This window comes from Podarcis vaucheri (assembly GCF_965113315.1).
Source record: "Podarcis vaucheri genome assembly, chromosome: 4".
Lineage (NCBI taxonomy): Eukaryota > Metazoa > Chordata > Lepidosauria > Squamata > Lacertidae > Podarcis > Podarcis vaucheri.
Genome location: NC_138762.1, coordinates 34,114,986 through 34,127,836, shown reverse-complemented (window position 1 = coordinate 34,127,836; position 12,851 = coordinate 34,114,986). Strand labels below are relative to the sequence as shown.

Here is a 12,851-nt window from a genome sequence, read left to right as displayed (position 1 = left end):
ACCCCAAGTGACCGTTTGGCTCCCTGGTATACTCCAGAGCTTAATGCAAGGAAATAGGTTGGGAGAGGGCTGGTTGAAAACAATTGAAAACTGGTAAGGGCTCATTATTCAGCTTACCTAGTGATAGTGAATGCAGCAAGGAAGCTGTCCACAATGGTGACATACAAAGGGCAGTAAACAAGTTTAATAAATAATAGTGGTGGTGATTAGTAGTCCTACTATGCTGTACCAACTTCCATGTTCCCTTTCAAAGTGTACACCTTAAAACATTTATATTGTGGAAACAACTCCTAAAAGGGTAGCCATGTTTGTTGTAGCAAAAACAAATGCTCTAGGACCACCTTACAGTCTTAACAATTTAAAATGGCAAAAGCTTTATTGTGGAAACAATAACAGAGTTAAAATTACAGAATCCATAGCAGAAAAGCAGGGTTCAGAAGAGCAGGCAATCATTTGTTAGACATCAAGACTCATCTGAAATTGCCAGGAAGACTGTTCAAGCAGCAAATAAAATTTGGTGCCTGTAATTTAAACTGGATATAGAAAGTGCTGGGTTGCCCAGTTTTGTAAGGAGGGCAGAGCAATCCAGAGCACCTGATCAGTATTAAGCCTGTCACTTATTGCTTATGGAGAGGAGAGCAGGAATTGGCAGAGCACTTGTTAAAGGAAGGCTTGGACAAGAAGCGGCATAAACCTACCCCTGCTCACTACCAGAATTTATTAATGCAGGCACCAGTAATTACGCGGCTTGGTTGGAAGGGGAATGGGATATAAGATGTGGAGTGCTTTATCCGCTCCAAGACCAATGCTGGTTTTGGCACAACTTTTGCTCTAGTGAGTTACAAAAAAATAAGCAGGTGCTAGCAATCCGAGGGACCACATGCCAGCTACAGCTGCTTCAGCCCGATTCAATTACATCTACCTGAAGAGTCCCAGGACGTTGAACAGATCATGGAACCTATAGGATACGGAGCCCATACATTGTGATGTTAGTGCACCCTATTCAATAAAGTCTGGCTCTGTCCTGGGACAGGAGGAACATAAGCATGAAATCAAAGCAGTGCTTGAAGCAGGTAGCCTTTTCCAACACTGGTGGAAAAGGAAGCTAATATATAATGTGTCTGCATTAATGTTCAATTATATTTTAAAAGCCCTTTGGAACTCAGGCCTTAAAAATACTCTGAAACAGGCTGTCAGTGTTGCCTCGCTTCCCAAAACGCTGGGTGCAGCACATTTGCTGAACATACTCCTGGGATCAGGACTTCACTCCAAACCTTGTTTGTACAAAAAAGGAGCCAAGCAGCTGGGAAATTCTGGAGTATAGTATGTCCTCATTAGTTCCCATCTGCCATCAGAACTCAGCTCATGGCAAGTTTGGCTAAGTCCTGGTGTTCTCAGGTCCAAATCTGGGTCAGTTTTAATTACACTATACAGAATTCTGTGTGCAGGGTTTTTTTTATAAAAAAAATCCTTATTATACAGCACAGAAGAACGGGCAGCTCTCCAACTAATCAATTTTTTAAAAGTACATATATAAAATTTTAAAACCAGGCTAGACAGACAGTGGGTGGAAGAGAGGAAAAAAATGTATGATTGAGTACAGGGGTTAGTTAAGAGAACTGTTCACAAAAGTGGGTCACTAGCAGTTCTGCTTTAGAACTTCAAAAGAAAAGGAAGGGAGGAACCTCTTCATTTGCAAAGATGGGGAATCGGGAATATAAGATGTACACAAATCACAATGTTCTTAATGCTGACCTGAATTAAGGCACATGCTGTCACTTATCATTATTATTACTTGCATCTCGACACAAGACACATGTATGGACCTGGAAAACTACCAAAAACGTGTGTCTTCATAATGTCAGGACAGGCATAAGTTAATTGAATCCCAATTCAAACATGTACTTAGGTGGACAAGATTTTGTATAATGCTGTACATGTCCAACAAACTGGGTCATCTTATCCTCGTGTGCTAAGATAACACAACAGGGATCTGAACCTCAGGTGAGCGCTTTAAAGTGGCTGAACGAGACACTAGGTTGAACGAGACATGAGGTGTACGCAGTGCCAAACAGGGGGAATTCTTCTTGCCCATCTGCATTTAAAGTCATGCCTGTCTGATCCAGAATATTGTTTGGCAGTATTGCATTTGTTCCTGATCAGAAGTTTTTGCCTAGTTCTACTTTATGCACACCTGAAACTTCAGGTAAAGGTAGCCTTAGAAGAAGTGTGAGCCCTGTTCGAACCTCTGCCTCTCCAGGATCCTCTAAGCTACTTGATGCTCACCAATGTGTATTTATTATCATTATTTATTTATTCATTCATTCATTCATTCATTCATTCATTCAATTTATATCCCACCCTTCTTCCCAAAGGAGCTCAGGGTGTCATCATCATAATAATAAATTTAAAAGCATTATAAAAACCGTTTCAAATACTATCTCAACCAGGGATGGCATTCCACAAATAAGGCCCTGTCATGTTATTATGCTTTCATATTTGTTGGAAGCTGCCCAGAATGGCCGGGGAAACCCAGTCAAATGGGTGGGGTACAAATACTAGAAGAAGAAGAAGAAGAAGAAGAAGAAGAAGAAGAAGAAGAAGAAGAAGAAGTAGTCAATGCCAACTGGACATCCCCCAATAGCAGCAGCCCCAATTGTATAGACAATTGATCCCTATATTTGCTGAATTGCCATGTTTTAGCTCAGTGGTAGAGTGCATGCTTTGCATGCAAAACACACCAGGTTCAGCCCCTCACATTTCCAGATATCTCTAGGGAAGACAGGACTGTCTCAAACCCTGGGGAGCTGCTGCCAGTTAATATAGACAAAGTTGATGGTAACAGAACATCCTATATTCATTCTGATTGACTGTATCAGAAGATGTATTTTCTAGCTTTTCTTTAATTTCCACAGTGATAACCACAACAAATACATTGCAGCAAGACAACAGTCTTGTGGCACCTTAAACACTAATTATTACAGCATAAGCTTCCATGGACTGAAAACCATTAGCACAATCCAAAAGTTAGTATTGCTTTAGTTCATGCATTTCTGTTTATATTTTAATTTAGTACACTTATTATTAAAGAATAGATCTTGGAACTGGTTGGATAGAGGAATTTTTCCCCCATGTAAGGCTACATTGAGCCACAACATAATAAACTAATTGCTTAAAAGTATCAAGATAGTCAATTTTAAAAAATAATGAAAGTGTATGAGGAGAAAACAGGGTTAGAACTTCCTCAGTCCAATCTAGAACTTCATCCAAATAATAGATTTAAAGGCTAAAAGAGCGTATCCTATTACATTAGATTGACAGTGTGTCTTGATGGTTCTGCAAAAACCATTTGCATTCTTAATAAAACTAAGTACAATGCACTTAAGAAACGGGCTTCCCAATCCTAAACAAATTACTTAGAAGTCAATCATATTTAAATAAGAGGAAGCAAGTACCATTTAATATATTTACAACCAGAACGTAATGGATATGAGGTTATAGCATGTGGGATGGGCAGCAAGGCAGAGATTATAGGAACAGCATGACAGCCACTGTAGCATACCCAACTTTCTTCCTGAAAGAATTAACTATTAATAATACTTTTTCTTTAGTGCAATATGCTACTACAAAATCATACAATAATGTTGAGAAAATCATGTGGAAAATTATTGAATCATTCCCTTCACTGTCCTCCTTTATGTGCACCAGGTCAAGAGCTGGAAAAGAAAAATTCCGGCAAAAACAAAGAGATTGCAGAACAGAATGCTGCACACAGTAAACTGAACTGACATTTGGGATATGACTTGACTCAGTATCCGATCCATAAACTGGGCCTGCATCTAAGTTGTTGTTTGCAGCCATCCTGTTAAGAATCATCACCAGATGCAAGACAGGAGGAGCAAGTCCCCCATGACAGCCACTGTGATATAGATAGTGCCGAAATGAAAACAGGATCACAGATTGAACTATGTTTTTATATTGTAAAGTTCCTGGTGATTCTTGGATGAAGGGCAGTATAGAAAACAAATAATACCACTTTGCTATCATCCTCCATAGAGCTGCTCCTGCATTTTTGGCTGCTTTGGGAGTGCCCCCTTTTGAGTCTCACGTGTGGGTGGTCAACATTCCGTCCTCTGATCGCTCGGTGATTCAGTGATTAAACATCCAGGTGCTCTCTCCCAAGTGCCAAAGCATTAGTGTTGCCTCTGCATTTTGATTTAAAACTTTCTAATTGACTTACTTTTTTTATAGACAAAAATCAATCAATTTCCCCCCTGTTAATGGTCCTGGGGGTAGATCTTAGGGGGTACTCTTCTCCTGAAATGCAGCCATAACTTTTTCTTTTGTTTCTTTGTTTTTACCAATTTATGGTAGACTCACCAGCTGCACCTACTGCTGGCAGAGGGAGAGTTGTCATTTATGATTTAGAAGTGTCTAGATTAGAATATTCTATCGTGTTCTACACATTAGAGAACACTGAATGAGTGGGATCTGGAAGCTTCAACAGGTGTCATCTTTCTTGATTGTTAGATAGTCACCAGCAAGGGGTGGGATTTGTGTGTGTGTGCGCGCGCACACACACACACACACACACACTGCCCTAGAGCTATGGAACGACCTCCTCATCCATCAAAATGTTTTCTATTTAGAATCAAGTAAAAACTTCTTTTAATGGCTTTTTTAAAAAGCCTAAATCACTTTGACCACACTGCTGGAATGCAGTACAGAAATACTGTAAATAAGAACGAACAGAATACGTGATAATCAAACCCCTAGTGGCTGGTTGCTACAGGACTGGTGTGCATTTTGACATTAGCCATCCTTTTGGCTGTTACATTTTGGCACTATGTTTTAATAGGCCACATGAAAGATAAAAGTAGAAAACAAAAAAGTGGGAGGAGGGCTCTCAGGAAGAAGACAGAGCAAACTCATTTTGTGAAACTTAAGACATTTAATTTATGCATAACTATATTGTTTGTTTTCTGGAACAGGCCAGGGAATTTCCCTGATGTATGCTGTTATCCACTCCCAATGCCCAGGAAGACTAGTAGCAGGTGTTTTTTCCACTGCTGGGTATTCTTTACAGCAAGATATTCTTTACACATCACTGAAGAACTAATACAGCTTTACAGTTTGGTGCCTATGGTTTTGTGGCATCTGTTCAATGCAACAGCTTCAGTAAAGCACCTTTTTAAAGCTCATTGTATGTCTTTACAGTTTGTTATAAATCAGCAGCAGTGCCTTTAAAGAGCACAGCATCCAAATACACTGCTTTCAAGCATTTAAGATGTTAATGGGTTTTGAGGACTGGAACTGATCTTGTATAGCAGCAGCTTTTAATGCCAGGATGAAATGGACTGTGTATAGCAACTTCTGCTGTGCTTTCTCTTGCATTGAGGTGATCAGAAGGCATCTATGTATTGAAGAGTTTCCTAAGGAACCAATAGCTATGGAAACAGTGGTGCTATAGGTACAGGGGAGGGCAGACAAACTTTCAAAGAAATACTGTACACGTCCATAATTGTAAATACTTTCTTCTTTGAAAAGTAAAATCTTTTAGGGATCTATTTGGGTTTCCCATATATTCCCTCCCCCTGCAATCGTATAACAATGAAATTTTGGCAAAGAAATTTGTCTCTTAAGGGTTCGAGGAAGTGATCCTCTGGCAATCCCTCTCACATCTCTCCAGCAATTTATTTTTAACTTCTAGTATTTCTCAAAGTCACTTCCAATCTCTGCCTCACTCATTGTCCCAGCTCGCTGAGCATGACAAGTGTGCTGAAACATATCACCCCTGCTGCAGAGAAATGGAACAGACAGTGGAGAATCAGTACTATGGTGAGATATTATACCATAACAATTTGCTCCCCTAACCTTATCTAAATTTTGAGAACAAGGATGCAAGACCACACTGTGGTAACTGGCAAGTATGGGTCATATAATTTTTCCTTCCATATCTATGAGAAAGTGCAGAGTCATGTGAGATCCAACATGTCACCTGTTCCCTTAGTGATGATCCAGGCATTATTTGAATGAGAAAATAAGATGAGGTGGCATCTCCAATACATGTAACATTTTAGGCTCAGAAAGAATGTATTTGGAAATTTAAAAGGCGGGGCAGTCCTTAAGCCAGTGATGGCCAAACTTGGCCCTCCAGCTGTTTTGGGACTACAATTCCCATCATCCCCGACCACTGGTCCTGTTAGCTAGGTCTGATGGGAGTTGTAGTTCCAAAACAGCTGTAGGGCCAAGTTTTTGGCCATCACTGTCTTAAGCTATAGCAGTCCTGAGTCATTTAAGACTTTATAGGTCAAAACCAGCACTTTTAATTGAGCAAGAAATTAATTGACAGTCAGTGCAGATAGGCCAGAATATGCTCAAACCATCTTACCCCAGTGAGCAACCTAGTTGTTGAATTCTACAGCAGCTGAAGTTTCTGAACTGTCTTCAGAGGCAGCTCCACATATAATTTGTTGCAGTAATCTAACCTAGATACCAAAGCATAGACAACAGAAGTTAGGCTATATCTGTCCAGTGCAGGTGGGCCACCAGCTGAAGCTGATGGAAGGCACTCCATCCCACTGAGGCCACCTGAGCTTCAAGCAATAGCAATGGAAGCTGTGTATCTGCTCCTTCAAAGGGACTGTAACGCTATCAAAAGTAGGCAACCTCCCATCCATCCAGTCTAGGGAACCACCCACTAACAGTGCCTCAGTTTTATCTGGATTGAACTTCAGTTGTTGGCTCTCATCCAGTCTATTACAAAGGCAAGACAAGTTCAGCACATCTACTCTAAATAATTGGTACAATGTGGTATGGGAGACCAGGCTTCTTGAAAAATTGATGCAAAGGTTATGAGCGACCAGAGATAAAAAAGAAGAAGATATTTGCTATTGATTAGTGCTTGTTTATCCAATATACAAATAGAGACTCCAATGGCAGGGCAGGTCCTGCCACATTGCATATTACATGGTTGCATAGATACTATTATGAGCTTTGAATGTCTCACAGCTTGGACTGTTATCACCCCAACAACTTTAGTGTCATCCTGATATATTTTGTGTTTTGCCTGATTTTTCTGTAAAGGGTAGTGGTGGGGAGTGTTTGTGGTTGTTATCTGATTAATTGCATGATTTAATATATATGTAAAGCAGTAAATGTTTTTAAAAGGAAGAACATGTAGATCAATGTTCTCATGTGAATCTGGACAGAGGAAAACATTTTGCTGTATATAAAAATTTAAAAGCAAAGTATTCTCCGACAGCATCACATCGGTACTGACGAGCATCTAGAATCCTCTCTTAAAAAATGGCACTATTCACTTTGCTTTTGCCTTTCCTAACTCTGTTTTCCATTTCAGTGGAAGACTGTAAAGTCTGAAGGTCTCTTGTACAGAAGCCAACAAAAACAAAGGTAAACTTAGAACTTTCATTAACTGTAAATTATAAGAGCAAACAGAAATAAGGATTGATGTGAGCAAGAGGGAACGCTAAAGCCTCATCAAATGTAATGTGTAATACCTTAACCCAAACATATTTTGGGATGCCTGCCAGGAAGATGGGTATAAATGTGGGAGGCTTATAAGAATACAGCTTGAGCTGAAATGTTTAAAGTTTTCAGTTTTACTAGGAAAACAGTTATAACTCAGTAAAAACAGGACCTTATTAATAGTAAAATGTTATATATAAGCTACTGTTTTCCTAGATGAATCAGAAATGTTCTCTCTGGGTTGCTGAAGGCAGCATGTGGGGGGACCAACTACTATATTCATGCAGTGGAGTGAGAAATCACGCTGGTATCGCTGGACATTTACTCAGTTCATTGGCTCCTATTAGGATCTTGAGGTGTCCAATATTCATTCAGCAGCAGATTTCAGGGCCTCATGGGTTGCAGATGCAGGACTCTTTGCTTATTTTAACAATATGAAAGTCCTGAAGCAGTTAAGTGAGAAACAAAAAGACCAAATTCACTCTTGTTCAAGGTAAGGGCCAATTGTTCTGATTCACGTTTGAGGCAACAGTTTTTGAATAATATTATTATAACAGAGGTGGGCTACCTATCATGTTCCTGAAAATGATACATGAATTATGTTAATTACACATAACTAAAATGAAGATTAGATGCAGTTTTCCATTTATAATGTAATATATCTGAGGCAGACCTAGCTTTCCCAGAGGTTTACAAACATGGTATATAACGTCACATACTTTTAATGCTCTTGAAGAGGTCACACACACAAGGACAAGGAAAAATCCATACAAAATTAATTCAATTGCTTGCTCTTATCATAATAAAACTAAAAAGCTAGCATAACTAGACAGGAAAATTAGGGCTGTCACTAGGTTTCTTAAAAATGTACTAAGATGTACTCAGAGAATCACTTTCATGTTCCGGCATCCTCAGAGGTGAAATAAGTGGCAACCAGATTGAGGTCCTTCTCAACAGAAGTCTCTTCCTGGCCTTCCACTAAGTTTGACATTCTTTCTTTTGCTTAAAAATATTAAGTGATAAACTAATCAATGTTTAGGATGAACTATAAACGAATTAGGGCTGGGGTGACTGAACATATCAGATCAACTAGTAGTTGATAACTGGTGAATACTATTTTCCCCCTTGTTAATGATATCTAGTGATTGTGTGGATTATTATTTTTTATGTTATTGATGAACTAAAGTATGGATGTTTGGGAAAGCTAAAAATATATATAAGGGTGAGCCATTTTTAAAGACAAACACAAAAAAGAAGTTACAGATGGGTAGCCGTGTTGGTCTGCCATAGTCAAAATAAAAAAATTCCTTCCTGTAGCACCTTAAAGACCAACTAAGTTAGTTCTTGGTATAAGCTTTCGTGTGCATGCACACTTCTTCAGATACCTCAGATTCAGGTATCTGAAGAAGTGTGCATGCACATGAAAGCTTATACCAAGAACTAACTTAGTTGGTCTTTAAGGTGCTACAGGAAGGAATTTTTTTATTTTGACAAAAAAGAAGGAAAATAACAGTTGTACTTGTGTTTTGTTTCCCATTGTGTTTTGAAATACATTGTGTGTCCATCCACAGAGTCCCCCTTCCAGGTGCGCTTAGCTGAGTGGAAAATGAATGGACCCAACTGTCTGGGATTTAAATGACCACAACTTTATTGACTTCAGATGTAGGAAGCTTTGGCATAGACACTGAGCGTGTATCCCTCTCAGCCCACCTCTGCTGGTGGATCCACTGTAAAACACAGGTTTACACGGATGGCCCCCAAATGCAGAGGGAAGCTCTGTGGCCTGCTAGCCCTACGCACTTGGCTCCTTGGACAGAGACTTCCCTCCAGACCCCTCTAACGGGGTACCCTGTTAATGCCGCCACAAGGAACAGGAGGTGGGTGAGTTACCACTTCACCATACTCTGATTGGTTGAAAGACTATAGGATTCCACCCAAGGCCTAAACCACCAAAGTTGTGACTAGAGTTATGGGGAAGGAAAACCCTGCAGAGCAGGGGAAATTCCTTCCTAGCTCCGAATACGGCAACCACCAAAAGACCACAGCAAAGCCCAGCAAGCTGAAAAGAAATGGTTAGGGCAGTAACCACTATTAATGAAGGGAGAGGAATGGTGGGTGACACTCCCAGCCCACTAGATGCTGTGCAGAGTGGTCAACCGGGCTAAGTAAATGGCCAGGCCTGATCCCCCAGGCCTGCAATGGATTGGATCATTTGAAGGTTGGGTTTGGCAGGAACCTGTGAGCCTCCGTGGTGGCTGAAGGTGACGGAAAGAACATCCTAAAATGGCACCGCATGTCCAGGCGAAAGGGGAGGCACATCAAGCCTCAACTGTCGCTCACTGGCAAAACAATAGTGGTCATTCTTTATCAAGATGAATCTGTAAATCTATTGATCAATCGATCTTACAGAATATATGACTAGAATAATTAGCAAGATCAGTACAGGAGACAAGAGATATCATTGCACTGCAGCCCAGGAACCTATGAAGCTGCCTTCAGTATGAGTCAGCCCATAAGGTCCATCTAGCTCAGTAATTTCTACATTGTCTGTCATAAGCTCTCCAGGGTTTCTGAACAGAACATTATCAGCCCATTATCAATGCTAGGGACTGAAACTGGAATCTTTGGTAGGCAAAACAGATGTTTTACCACTGAGCTATGGCGCTTCCATAAGTGATCCTAGCTCTAAATCCCAGCAATAAAAAGTAACACTTCCCATTGGGTTCTGTAACGAACTGGAGTAATGTTCCAATGTGCCCCAAGAGATATTTCCAGTTGTGTAGCTTTGCTGTCGAGGAGGTTTAGAGCTATCATTTCTTATATTATGGTTGGTAACTCAATCAGATATAAGTGGAGGTGAACAAAAGATGAGCAATCTGGCTATTTCCCATTCATGTCACTTTCCCATGTGTCTATCCAAAAGTCAGTTCAAGTCCACTTTCCATATTAATCTTTGATTTTTTAAAAAAGCAGGATGGAAATGCGAGGAGGTATTTTAACACATATTTCCTCATTAAAAAAATCCCAGTTCTAAATGGGTTTCCCCTCAAAATACACATTTTAAATCTTTTGCTATTTTATTGTATTTTGAACCAAGAACCTCATTAGAACATCTGAAAAATGTGAATCAAATTCCTCAAGCATTCCTAAGAGTAGGCATGGCTGGAATGAGGATTCTGTGTTCTGATTCAGAATGCCTATTACCTACAGATCTGCATGTGTGGAAGTGCCTTTGTCTCTCTGTAGCAAGCTACAAAACTTAAACCGAAACACTGATGATACCTATGAAAACTGCTTTCCAGATTCAGAGTCACAGTAAATGTCACCTGGGTTCCATGATGAAATAAAGGCAAGGTATATGTAGAATAGAAAGAAAGTAGGTAAGAAAATTAATTATTCAATCTCTTAAAGTTAGTATTATTTCATTAATGCTAGTGCATTATTCCAGATTCTTATATTCAGACTTTACCAAAGAACCCATCTGCTCAGCTACACAAGCTACTGTGACTACATCAAACTGGTCCTTCACTTATTGCGCTACAGATATTGAAACCATTTCAAGAACACTCTGTTTCCCTGTGTGTCTTCAAGGCATTCAGTGGTCTGAGTCCAAGATATCTTGCTGACTGCTTGAAGCACCAAGATGAAGCACATGGTTGACAGGTTGTGTAGGGCTCATCCAACTTGGAACAAGGTTGTGGAATGAAATCACAAAAGGCTCCAAGAGCCACCTCAAAATTCAACATTCTTACAAAGCACATTTATTTGGACCTTGACTTTGTTAATAAATACACATATGGCAGGAGGCATAAAACCATTTAAAAACCCACAGGGTTGTGTGTGTTTTTTTCTTTTCTTGGAGGAGAAAAGGAAAGACAAGAGAAAATGAGCTTCACATGATGGATACTAGTCTTGTTATTTGATTAAAGTGATCAGATAGTACAGGGGTGAGAGCAGTATTAAAATCTTGAATAGAACTAATATAGTTGAAAAGAACCAGATAATATGATTCATTTTGAGATACAGATAACTACAGATAAATAGGGCTACAACGTTGTTATTGTACTTTTAATAGAATTCGTATTCTCTATGGCTATAACTGAAATCTCTGAAGTCATTATATGTATTGTCTTCAAAAGTAATTATTATTCTGCCTACTGCATTTCTAAGTATGATGTGAGGATACTGCTTGGTATTATTATGGAATTGCATAGTTTGGTGAGCACTACATTCCTGCTCCATTTCAAATCAAACAGTCAATGGCAGTATTTTCCACTGATGGAAGCTAGATTGAGCCTGTGCGGTTAATCACAGACAATACCACTTCATTTTTTATGAAACATATGATAGACTTTTTCTGCAAAAGGCTTTGTTTCATCCAACCTCTTGTCACCATAACTCTGAGTGCATTATGGTGTTTAATACTGAAAGAATAGTCACAAATGCAAATTAATGACTGCAGAGCATAGCAAAGTTTGATAAAGACTAAATTGCCTGTCAAAACTTCTTCTTGCATTTCCTAAATTTAATCTTAGGCTTATTATCATCATTATTTATAAAAACGCCAGCTATAACCTTGCACCCATACAAAAAGAGAATTATCAAAGGTGAGTGTCTGTATTTCACCTAGACTTAAATAGCTTTCAGAAGTCTCCTCTAAATATGAACCTTCTAGCATATCTTTCCAGTTGCATTTTTATTATTAATATTTTACTCATAAAGCAGAATAGTCATAAGTTGTATAGGTTTTTGGTAGCATGTCTCCACTTTTCAGGGAGGTGTGTTAGTATCCTGCTAGGAGTTTACCATACACGTATATCCAGCTGGATACCAAACTGCACATACAAATATTTCCTGTACACAGGATTCTTCGTCTGATCCAGCTATTTGGCTTTGCATGTGTAATGCTACCCACCTGCAAAAGCAACAGTGCTGTTCAGCTGATCCGGAGCCAGAGTGGAGCCTGTGATTGATTGATTGATTGATTGATTTAAAAACATGTATAAGCATCTTCTTTTTAACTCTAAGATTTAGTCCCTGTCCTTACAACAGCTGAACACAACAGTTGCAAATTGTTTGGAAGGACTTTAATGAACATTCTTTAATGGGTGCATATACTTGGATGGGAGTCAGAGATTTTAATGGATGTCATCAAAACTGATAAATTCTAACATGCTATGTTTCAAATTCCACTCTGCAGTTGAGGGAAATTTGACATTTTGGAAAATAATACATTTTCCTAGGCTATGGATGTTATGAGCACTTGTAAGCATTTGTCCTCATATGTTTCTGAGCAGCATCAGGAAAAGCACAGTCCTGTTCACAGTCAACTTTCTTTCTTTCTTTCTTTCTTTCTTTCTTTC

General features: G+C 39.3%; 1 protein-coding gene across 11 annotated transcripts in view; it reads right to left on the bottom strand.

The window, feature by feature from the left end:
* The window catches only part of ZBTB20 (zinc finger and BTB domain containing 20), a 511,117-nt gene that overhangs the window by 393,612 nt on the left and 104,654 nt on the right, over window positions 1–12,851 (bottom strand). The gene's annotated exons all lie outside the window — the stretch shown is intronic.